The sequence below is a fragment of the Capricornis sumatraensis genome, chromosome 5, assembly GCF_032405125.1.
Source record: "Capricornis sumatraensis isolate serow.1 chromosome 5, serow.2, whole genome shotgun sequence".
Taxonomy (NCBI): Eukaryota; Metazoa; Chordata; class Mammalia; order Artiodactyla; family Bovidae; genus Capricornis; species Capricornis sumatraensis.
This window is the reverse complement of record NC_091073.1, coordinates 11,914,955-11,927,519: the sequence shown is the minus strand read 5'-3', so window position 1 is coordinate 11,927,519 and position 12,565 is coordinate 11,914,955.

The following is a 12,565-nucleotide window of genomic DNA, read 5'->3' as shown; positions in this document are numbered from 1 at the left end:
TTAATCAGTTAAGGAAGCTCTTTCAACAATTCGCTGATGTGTGATTGACTCACGAGATCATTTCAATCTGTGGAGATGTGAATCTACTGTGACACAGACTACACAGCATATCTGTCAGTTAAGTTTTGGATTGAGAGGAGAGAGGCACTTGGTTGTTAATTATGTGATGTATGCTTAGGCAATTATTTACCCAATTTTAAAATAAACTTTGCCTTTCTACAAGATGAACTCTTCAGAGATATAAACTGACACAGACATGTTGTAAATATTTATGAAATTGCCTGTGTTTCAGTTCAGACACCTTTTCTTAATAAATGGCTAAAGAATGAACAAGTGTACATTCTTGAAATTCTGTCATAGATGTTCAAACCAAGAGAGTAAGATCCATATGCCCACCAAGGAGAAGAGGGTGAGGAGGCAAGAAAGCATCACCAGGAGCAGGGGGCACTGGAGATGGACAGGTTGAACAGGTGTGTGGTCCATAGCAAGGCTGGTGGTGTGGAGGAAGGGGATGCTCAAGACTGTTGTCCCAGGAGAGAGCAGGAGTCAGGACAGATAGGGCACCATGCTGAAGAATGAAGCAATAATAACAGACAAGAGTAAGCATGCTGAGAAACATTCTAATGTTGTCCTAATGAAAAGATTCAACTCAGTACAGTGTCTGAGATTTCACCATTACTGTGGTTGATTATTGGGGTTCCATGGGAGAGCTACTTAGATCACACACGAGATCCAGAATGCTTCCATCGCAGTCTAAGTCCCTGACTGTAATTAATCACAACTCCAAATTTGTTGATTTTTCAAAATTCCACCAGTGGATTCATTTACTCCTATGTCTTAGTGGTGTATGATTGTCAACTACATTCACAAGTAAATATTTGAATGTGCAAAATACTTAACATTTCATTTATAGTGTTATGGTGACCTGACATGGTTTACACATTGCATACACGTTGTGCACACATGGTTTACACATTGGATTGGTTACTTCAGCTGCTGTTAACTTTAGCAACAATCTTGGATGGTATCAGTTTCTATTTTTCTAGGAGAATTTAAAAATCAATTAGGTAACATGTTTTTCCTTTGTATTTTTAACTGATTAAAGTGTAGAAATTAGGTTGGAAAATTGGTACTTGTTCTCCTCATCCAAAAAAATTGCAATTTCTATGAATCTATCCAAGTCATCTTTTATACCCATCTGTAAATGTTTATGATGTTCTCTTGTAGTTCTAGTGTGTCTGTATTGAGATGGAATCAAGGTTCCAGTTAGAAAACTCTGAAATGTCTGTCTGGGACTAAAACTCTCTGGGAATTCCCAAAGTGAATGTCCACTCTTGGAAGGGCAAAAATGTGGAAGATTTGTTAATTCTGGCCTTTTCAATAAATATTCTTAGACTTTGTTCCTGACAGATTAGGTAACAGGTACTTAACATTAAGCATGGCCATAAAGGAACTGAAAAGTTTTAATAGTAGATTTTGGCTGCATTTGTTCTTTACAGAAAGCTTATCATTTAAAAATTATTGTTAACATAGTTTTAGTTTTTTCTAGTTTATTTACTTTAATTTTTTAAATTTCTAAATTTTATCTTATATTTATTATGTTTTAACCTAAAACTTCAGAAATTTATAGAGATAAAAGATTGCTATAAAATAGAATACATGGATATATATCTTCATCATTTATGTAAATTATGTATAAAAATCAATTTTTAGTATTAAATCTTCACATTTGCAAGTTGAGCAGCATTACTATGACAGGTGACTAGAAATGGGAAAGAATAAAATTAGTTTCAAACACAAGCATATATAAATGTATTATGAAATACTGGGGGTATATGTATACATATAGCTGATTCACCTCGCTGTACAGTAGAAACTAATATACCGCTGTAAAGCAACTGTACTCCAATGTGTGTTCTTAGTAGCTCAGTGTGTCTGACTCTTTGTGACCCTATAGCCTGCCAGGTTCCTCTGTCCATGAGGATTCTCCAGGCAAGAATACTGGAGTGGGTTGTTGTGCCCTCCCTCAAGGATTGAACCCAGCATTATGCCCTTCCCAACCCAGGGACTGAACCCAGGAATCTGCATGGCAGGCAGATTCTTTATCATCTAAGCCACCAGGGAAGCCCCTGTACTCCAATAAAAATTAATTAAAAGTAAATATATAACAAATTTATATAAGTAGATATATATGTATAGATAGGTAGATATAGATATATTTATGATTGTTTGTGATCCCAATGTATTGTATTGAGTTAAAGACTTAAACAACAAAATTGTCAACATATAGCTTGAGTTTTATAAATTAAAGCAAGTAGTGTATCTTACAATATGACCCCTTGTAGAACATTAGGACAAACCACTAATTTTCACAATGTGTGTTCATGGCAAAGTTTCATCTACAAGCATCTGTGGTTACACACACACTGCACACATATACACACATATTCTGTTTACAAGCTCCTTCAGAGCAATGAGCCCTGGGGTGATGTTGGGTAGAAGCTCTAGATTCAATTTTAACAACAAGCTGCACTTTCTCCCCTCACATAAAATCCAGGAAGTTTATGAAAGCATTGGTGTGTCACAATCTGTCCTATGTTGCTTCTCTGTGGCAATCTTGGTCATGATACAGTTCAGGAGTAATTTCCCATGTGGTTCACTTACTCAGTTTTTCAGTAGTGGCAGTGGGGTTTGATGTCCCCAAACCTATTATATGCAAAATGACAGGTGCAAGCCAATCCTGATGACTCCATTCTGAGCCTCTCTAAGTGCTTGGTTTAGGAGTAGGGGTGGGACTGACCTTGGCCATGAGTCTGAGCTGGAGGCATCTTTTTATAACTGGATGTGGCTGTTGGAAGTGTAGCAGCCAATGTTGCCTGCAATGTGGGAGACCTGGGTTGGGAAGATCCCCTGGGGGAGGGCATGGCAACCCACTCCAGTATTCTTGCCTGGAGAGTTCCCATGGACAGAGGAGCCTGGTGGGCTACAGTCCTTGGGGTTGCAAAGAGTCAGACATGACTGAGCAACTAAGCACAGCACAGCACAGCAGCCAGTGTGCTGCCAGCCTGAATAAAGCAGAACCCAGGACTCTTGGTGGACCCTGGAGGGACACTGACATGACAAAGAATGAGTATTTTTATCGTGTAAACAGGATTGCATTGATGTATTTTTTGTTAACAACAGTCAAATGAGTCCTAACAAGTTGAGTAAAATTTGATTGACTATGTTGATAGTGTTCCTGTTGCTGAGATCTATTAGTATCCTCCTGTACCCAGGAGCATTCAGATTTTTTCATGAAATGTTAGTCTCTGCTCTTGCTCAGAATTATGCTTTTTCCTTTAATCAGCTTTGCCATTTCTTTTTGATGGTTCCATGGCCTTGCACTCAGCTTTAAGCATTGTTCATAGGTGCCGCTGCATTTGTTATTGTCATTGGTCAATGTCACAGTTGTATTGGGTTTCTGCTGCTGCTGCTGTTAAGTCACTTCAGTCGTGTCCGACTCTGTGTGACCCCATAGACGGCAGCTCACCAGGCTCTCCTGTCCCTGGGATTCTCCAGACAAGAACACTGGGTTGGGCTGTCATTTCCTTCTCCAATGCATGAAAGTGAAAAATGAAAGTGAAGTCACTTGGTCATGTCCGACTCTTAGCGACCCCATGGACTGCAGTGCACCAGGCTCCTCCATCCATGGGATTTTCCAGGCAGGATTACAGGAATGGGGTGCATTGCCTTCTCATTGTGTTTCTAGTCTAGTCTAAACCAGAGCTGTCCAATATAAATACATGTGTTACTTACCAGGATTCTTTAATCACTTTGCCCCTTCAGTTCAGTTGCTCAGTTGTGTCCCACTCTTTGAGACCCCATGAACTGCAGCACACCAGGCCTCCCTGTCCATCACTAACTCATGACCATTGAGTCAATGATGCCATCCAACCATCTCATCCTCTGTCATCCCCTTCTCCTCCTGCTCTCAATCTTTCCCAGCATCAGGGTCTTTTCAAATGAGTCAGCTCTTTGCATCAGGTGGCCAAAGTATTGGAGTTTCAGCTTCAACATCAGTTTCAATGAACACCCAGGACTGATCTCCTTTAGGATGGACTGGTTGGATCTCCTTGCAGTCCAAGGGATAAGAGTCCTCTCCAATACCACAGTTCAAAAGCATCAATTCTTCTGAGCTCAGCTTTCTTTATAGTCTAAATCTCACATCCATACATGACTACTGGAAAAACCATATCCTTGCCCCCTTAATCAATAGAAATTCATCAGAGGCCAGAACAAAAATTCAGGCAAGACTTTATTGGGGCCCCTGTTGCAGCAAGGCAGACTGAGAACAAACAAGTTCTCTTGCTTGCTTTCCAAGGGTGGGAGTGAACTAGTTCTTTACACAGGGTGAGGGCAGGGGTGTGTCCAGGGGTTGAGTTTAAAGGGTGGCTTAGGTGTTTTGCCCATTCCTTTGGTGATGTTGAGTGCAGTGGGCATGCGCAGCAAACCTGCTTTTGCTCCAAAACCCCTCCTTTTGCTCCAGGCTCTTCAAAAGTGGCAGTTGTGTTTTTTGGTTTCTTTGTATCTTTTTGTCCAGAATTTGCCCTAACTCCCATACAACCAGTTATTTTTAGTCCCATATAGTTTCTTTGTATTTTGCTGCTCAAGGAGAGGTGTATCCAGGTGTATGCACTGCTACAAAAGGGTCCCAGTTCCAGGTTTGTCTCACAAGGAGATCTGTATATGAAATGAAAAACTTCCTAGTGGCCTCACTTAAAACAGAAACAGGGAAAATAAATTTTAATAATACGCTATTTGATTCAATACACACAAAAAGTTGAACAACTCATGGTTTTTAGAAGAACTAGCAAAATTACTCATTGGGAAGAAGCCAACACACTGTGAAGTAGCTATTTACTAAACTATTAATTTATCACAGATATGCATATAGGTGCCATTAGCTGGCTCTTGTTCAGTGTAATGATCTCAGCTCCTTCCTTAGTGTCAAGTGGGGACCGAAGTCTGGAGTCTTAACTGTCTCTGTCTTCATCACACTCTAGGACTATGAACACAGCCCTTGGAAGCACTGGTTTTGCTCTCACATTTTATTTGTTGATTTCCACTGAGATTTGCTCGGAGCCAGCGTGAGGAACTCCACCCGTGGCAAAAGTCATGAGGAAGGAGGTGTGGCATACGCAAAGGCGGGATCGAGCCTCAGGAGACACCCTGTTCCCAAGCATCTACCCCCAAAACCAGAGTATGCCTACTTTACTGCTTTATACTCTTACCTATACCTCTGACTTTATGGGGAGCTGTCCCCCACCACCTCTCTCGGAGAAGGAGTTAACTTACAGCTCCAGTTAATAAAAATTCCTGGGCGTGATGAGAGTGTTTCAACTTACAGACTCCTCTGAAGTTTCTCTAGTCTGCCTGAACAGGTTCATCCAGCCACATGTGATTGTTCACAGCCTCCCAACCGTGAGAGGCACGAGATGTTTTAAACTTTCTAAAGACAGATTCTTTTGGGAAGTTAGAAATTATTAGTATAGTGGGTTGACTAGGGATTATATTGGTGAAGCGTTTTTCATTTGTTGAGCCAATATCTGCTGCTAAAATCTCCATATTCCCTGCCCTTGTAATGAATATAACTAGCATGTAGGAGAAATAAGTATTAACCTTTGATATTAATCATGTTAAACCTTAGGCTAAGTAAATTCCTTTCTTAATGGTAACCCACTACACCCTTACCCTATAGGAATGCAACTTTATCTGGTACCTTCGGAGGGTGGCACCTGGTTTAAGAAAAAAATCACCCCTGGGAGAAATAAGTTTTCTGGTTGACTGACCGTTATCAGGAACAAAGGGTCATAAAATGTTAGTAGGCCCCCTGGCCAGAAGATGACGTAAAACCCTAAGACCTTTTATATGAAGTACCTGATTTTGATAAAGGTCAGGTCTGCTGACCCCGCATGACTCTGTATTCATCCCTATGTATAACAAAAAGTATATAAGCGAACCTGAAAAATAAAGAAAAAGGACCAGTTCCTGGAAAGACTGGTTTCCCCTGTGTGGTCTTTTCTCGTTCTCTTCTTTTCTGGCTGAATTCCCATCTGGAGCATGGAGGCTCACCATGTATACTTACTTGCCCTGGCTTCTAAGACCCATGCAGAGGGAGTCCAAGGCAGGGCACCCTCTGCTATTCAAGTGGGTGCCAGTGGCCTATGTAGATGGTGCAAATTCCTTGTCTTGGAGTTTTATTGGTCTTCCACATAAACCAAGTTATTCAGCCTCTTTTTTTCCACTAAATTTTCCTACTACTCTCTCTCTTCCTAATCCCTCTTTTCTAATTAAATAGCTATTTCCTAGGATGCCGACTCCGTCCCCGCTTTGATTTACCCTGGATCCACCGGGGCTGGACCCCGGCCGAGATTTAGATATACTGTTTGTATATTTGAACTTAAGCCAACGTGAAACATTGCTAATCTGCCTCTTTATTTTCTGAGAAGGAAAGGCACTAAGCTAATGCCTTTTGACCCCACACCCAACATGATCCGGTTAGGTGGGCACGAACCTCTGGCACATGCCACAGGCCTCAGTCTCTGAAAGATGTGATTGCAGCATTTATGTCTTCCTCCTTCATGAATTTCAGGTTTCTGTCTGGTTGCTGAAGGCAGAACCTGTGTGTCTCCTCTCCAATTCATTCCTCTAGGCTGTTCATGACTTTTCATCAGAAGTGAAATATAGGTTGAAAAGAGCCCTTTTTTTGTGAATGATGATGACTGCCTAAGAAATTTTGTCTTTAAATTATACATACTTCTTTGTCTTCCTCTCTTTCCCTTCCTGTTTGCAAAGACTTGAGTAATGCTGCAATTCTGGGAGTCTGGGCATTGTGGGTATCCTGCAGTGCACACAGTTTGTGCTTACATCTTCTTTATTTGAGTGCTTCCTTCCTCACTGTGGAGGAAGAGAGCAGTTAGAGACCTCCTTTGTTGAAGAATGAGCATTATAATTTTTTTATATTTAATTTTTTATTAATTTGTATTGGAGTATAAATGCTTACTATGTTGTTAGTTTCTGCTTTATAGCAAAGTGAATCAGCTATATGTATACGTGTGATGTTATTTGCTCAGTTGTGTCCAAGTCTTTGTCACCCAATGGACTGTAGCTCTCCAGACTCCTCTGTCCATGGAATTCTCCAGGCAAGAATACTGGAGTGGGTAGCTATTCCCTTCTCCAGGAGATCTTCCCCACCCAGCAATCAAACCCAGGTCTTCTGCATTGCAGGGTGATTCTTTACCATCTGAGCCACTAGGGAAGTTCATATGTATAAACATGTATCCCCTCTTTTTTGGATTTTCTTCCCACTTAGGTCCCCACAGAGCATTGTGTAGAGTTCCCTGAGCTATACAGCAGGTTCTCATTAGTTATCTATTTTATACATATTAGTGTATATAGCTGAAACTCCAGTACTTTGGCCACCTCATGCAAAGAGCTGACTCATTGGAAAAGACTCTGATGCTGGGAGGGATTGGGGGCAGGAGGAGAAGGGGACGACAGAGGATGAGATGGCTGGATGGCATCACTAACTTGATGGACGTGAGTTTGAGTGAACTTCGGGAGTTGGTGATGGACAGAGAGCCCTGGCGTGCTGCAATTCATGGGGTCACAAAGAGCAGAACACGACTGAGTGACTGAACTGAACTGAACTGAGTGTATATAGGTCAATCCCAATCTCCCAGTTCATCCCACTCCTGCTTCCTCCTCTTGGTGTCCATGTGTTTGCTCCTTATGTCTGTGTCTTATTTCTGCTTTGCAAGTAAGATCATCTATACCATTTTTCTAAATTCCACGTATATGCATTAATATATCATTTCTGTGTTGAATTTTATTCAGAGGCTTACATTGTTAATACTTGTACAGTATAGCACAATTTATAAAATATGTTCAGTTGTACTATTTCATTGTTATCTTTTAAATAATTTGACTTATGTTCCACTCTCAAGCTCAAAGGGCATTAGTAAGATTAGATGGTGACATGCGTGTGTGTGGGTTTGTGTTTGGGATGGACCAGACTGGTTTTCTACCCAGGATGCTTGATTCTGGGTTTTCTCAAAGACACCATGATTTCATGTTGATTCTGGGTTTTCTCAAAGACACCATGATTTTATGTTTTTGTCCCCCTTCTGTGGGCCATGGAAGGAGATGTAGACCTTCTCACTGTCTCCCCAAGCTTATGGTTTAACCACTCTCTGCAGCTTAGGGAGAGTAGGGGGAGCTGGATCACACAGAGAGTAAATAGGGCAAGTGACTGGCTCCATTGTTTCCAAGTTAACAAACATGAGTTCTTAAGCAAAGGGAAGTCTCTTGGATTGGGAGACATCATTTCTGAGGAAGACTTGAAGTGCAGAAAAAGTCTAATAGTTGCAAAATACTATTATTGATAATATAATATTAATAATATTACTGCAATGTATTCACAACCTTACACTTTACCTTGTTGAATCATTTATGGTTTTACATCACCTGCAGAAAGCCGTACAAGGCAGGAAGCAATTATCAAGAGTTTATAAATGAGAAAACTGAAGTTCTGTAATACACCCACACTTACCCACTAAGTCAGCGGTCACATGAGGATAGGACCTCAGGACCCTCTGTGGGGAAAGTCACACACTTTTTCCTCCGTGGCTATTAGTGATGTGAGTGGGCAGCAACCTGCTTGCACCCACTTTTCTATTTCTCCTGTTTTCCTGTTTATTATTCCAATGCACTCTACTTTTTCTTCCTGAGACTTCTCTGATTAAGGACACCTAAATCACAAGATCAGACTCTGTCAAGCAGCCACAAATTTATTTTATTCCTACTAGAGCAGAAAACTACAGTTTCTGTTTCCTGTACAGATTTTGCAGTGGAGTTGGGCAGGTGATAAATTACTGGCACCTTGCAACCATTGGTTATGTCTGTAGGTAATGCTGGGACTCAGGGTGTGCTGTATACAATCTTCCAAAAATGCAAATGAAAGATGTGTTTGCTTTATCTTTCACCTCTGGTGTTTCATCACCCAATTCGTTACAACTTTTGGCAGGAAAAAAAACCCACAGGGAAACAAAATTTTTAAGGAAGTATTTGGAATTCTTTTTTATTTATTTATTTTGGCTATGTCACATGTAGGATATTAGTTCTTTGACCAGGGATTGAACCCAGGGCATTGGCAGTGAGAACACTGAGTATTAATCACTGGTCCACAAGGGAAAAGGTAGTGTTTGGACTATAATGTAAAATAGATAACCGATAAGAATTTACTAGATAGCACAGGGAAAATAATCTAAAAAAAGGTGGTATATGTATATGTATAGATGATTCAGTTTGCAGAAACTAACACATCACTGTAAATCAACTATAGTTCAATAAAAATAAAAAGGTAGTATTTGGAATTTTTTTGTCACCTATATTTAATATCCCCTCCATAAGGAGGAAATGGAAAGGACATATGCAAGTTTGGAGAAATATCCTGAAAAAATTAGAAGGTTAAAATGGAAATATTAGCAGGAAAGATTTGAGAGCTCCTAATATCCACTATCAGTCTATAGCTGATAGAGTTCTGTGCTGTCATTCAGCAGAAAGACAAAGAGGAGACAGTATTGATAGGAAACTGTCCAGTGGAGAATTAGAGCCCATGGAAGAAGCTGACCTTTTCTCCTCATGTTTCTATGATGTGTTCAGTCACTTGGTTGTGTCTGACTCTTTGCAACCCCATGGACTGTAGCCTACTAGTCTCTTCTGCTCATGGGATTTCTCCAGGCAAGAATACTGGAGTGGGTTGCCATTTTCTTCCTCCAGAGGATCTTCCTGATCCAGGAATTGGACCCATGTCTCCTGTGTCTCCTACACTGTAGGTGGATCCTTTACTTGCTGAGCCATCAGGGAAGCCACCATATTTCTATGTTCATCCTTAATTTATGACTGTCCTTGGACAGTCAGGTCCTCTTGGAATGTATGCATGGGCTTTTGCCAACACTTTTGCTCTCTTAGGAAAGTGCCATGAGCAAAGGTCTGCCATCTCCTCCAGCCTCACTTCTTCCTCCATAACAAGGAAGGATACCTCACCAGTTAGGTGAGGCTAGGGCTAAAAGTCACTTTGTATATGGAACCTCCACCCTTGTTTCATTTTTCTCTCCAACCTGCATGACAACAAGCAACATGATTCTCATTCTTTCTAGCCTGTTCCCTAAAGACCAAGGCTGTCACGATCATCAGGGCAGCTATCTGGGTCAGTGTGTATATTCCACTAAGCCTGCATACTGGTTCCAAGACCAAGTTGGGGACGGGGAGGAGGCATCTTTTTCAACCACATTCTAAATCACATTTTTCAGGACAGCTGTCAGTTGCTGATATTTCTATTCTCATCTAACCCTGGTTTGGGTCTGTAATTCTGAACCTAAAGGAAGAGCAAGCATTGTGACCCAGTGTCTGGGTGGAGTTGAGTTAAGAGCAGGATACAGCAGAAAGAGGGAATGCCTTCCAAGATGTCACTGAGGCCCAGAAACTAGGCTTTTCAGGGCAACTAGGCCTTGTGAGGACCTCAGAATTTTGATGCTCATCAAGCAAATTTCAGGAGACTGGCCCTCACGTGTGGGAGTAAAGCTTGCGGGTACCTACACTTCTTGGGCCACAAGTTTATCCCATACAGGGATATCTAAATGACATTCCTACTGGAAACAAAGATGGCCCTGTGAGCCTGGACTGGGGCAAAAGACAATGCACTGGGTGATCCTAATGGTTTGTGTTGGTAATTTTGACAACCTACCAGAGACACGGGCTTTGCAGGTGGGGCTAGTGGTAAAGAATCCACCTGTCAATGCAGGAGATGCAAGAGACACAGGTTTGGTCCCTGGGTTGGGAAGATCCCCTGGACAAGAAAATGGCAACTCTCTCCAGTATTCTTGCCTGGGATATTCCAGGGACAGAGGAGCCTGGTGGGCTACAGTCCATGGGACCACAATGAATCAGACACAACTAAGCAACGGAACACACAGACACACACACTTCGGAGACACAGCAATGTGGCCATGGTGAAGACAAGCCAGTAGGGTTTTTGTCAGGTGTGGAGGGGTCCTCCTTTATCACCTACTTCCTCTTCTCCTAGGACCTCTTTTCTTCTTCAGACACAGATGTTAAGGATATAGACTTTAGGGAAAGAAGAAACCTGGGGTGGAATCCCAGGTATGCCGCTTACTGGTTGTACACACTTTGGACATAAGACTCATATGAGCCTCCATTTGCTCACCTGAGATGTGGAGGTGTAATAATCATAGTGATGTGAAGGACGAAAGAGCCTTGTAAAGATGCTTATAAAGTATACTTGTAAAGATGAAAGATACGTGTAAAGTGCAGCATCTGGATCATAGTCAGAACTATTTTTAAACCACTAGATGTCTAGTAACTGAACCCTGGGAAGTAGTCTCAGCAAGAAATTGAGTGCAGACATTGTTTAAAGAAAAGTTCTGCAGGGCAGATATGGAAAGCAAATGAAACCTCCTTTGCAAAGCATAAACATTGACTTAATCAGATATGAAAGTCAAACTCTGTGTCCTTAGGCAGAAATCATGATTGTCTTTTAACCAGTATCTATCATGTGTAGCTGTGAAGGGATGAGGTCAAGAGCAGTCTTTAGGGTTAGACAGACAAGGATACAAGTTCCAGATCCCCATTTAATAAGTAAAGCTTGTGTTTCTTCAGGTTTAGGGACAATAATTCTAAGTCTTTCATAGTGTTCCTAAGGAGATTCCTTAAGAAACTAAACATGAAGTGCTGAGCCCAATTACCCAGTATGCAGCTGGATAATTAACAACCAGTAATTAACAACCAGTCAATCCTAAAGGAAATAAGTCTTGAATATTCTTTGGAAGGACTGAAGCTGAAGCTGAAGCTCCAATACTTTGGCCATCTAATGTGAAGAACTGACTCATTTGAAAAGACTCATACTGGGAAAGATTGAAGGCAGGAGGAGAAGGGGACAACACAGGATGAGATGGTTGGATAGCATCACCGACTCAATGGACATGAGTTTGAACAAGCTCTAGGAGTTGGTGATGGACAGGGAAACTTGGCATGCTGCAGTCCATGGGGTCACAAAGAGTCTGACATGACTGAGAGACTGAACTGAACTGAACAATACCGTGTTGTAGCAGGTATCTTGGCAGCCAAAACTACAGTCGTGCAAGCCATTGCTTCATCTCCCAGCCATTCTTCCATTTTCCCGTTCTCTTATCCATACATACACCCACCCCTGTAACGATTCACTCACCCATCCATCCATCTATCCATCCACTTACTCACCCATGCACCCATCCATCCTTCCATCCTTTTATCTCTACCTCCTTTTATCCTTCCACTCATGCTTCTTCAGGCACTTTGATGGGCTCAAGCAGAGACTTTACACAAAGGTTCTGGAGACACAGATGTCTTTGTGGTGACTTTGGGGACACAGGGAGGTCTGGCATGTGGACAAGGTAAGGAAGTCCTGACAGGTCATCTTTAATCAAAGCAGCTTCTTATTTGAAGGAAGGAAAAATGGTTTGAAAGT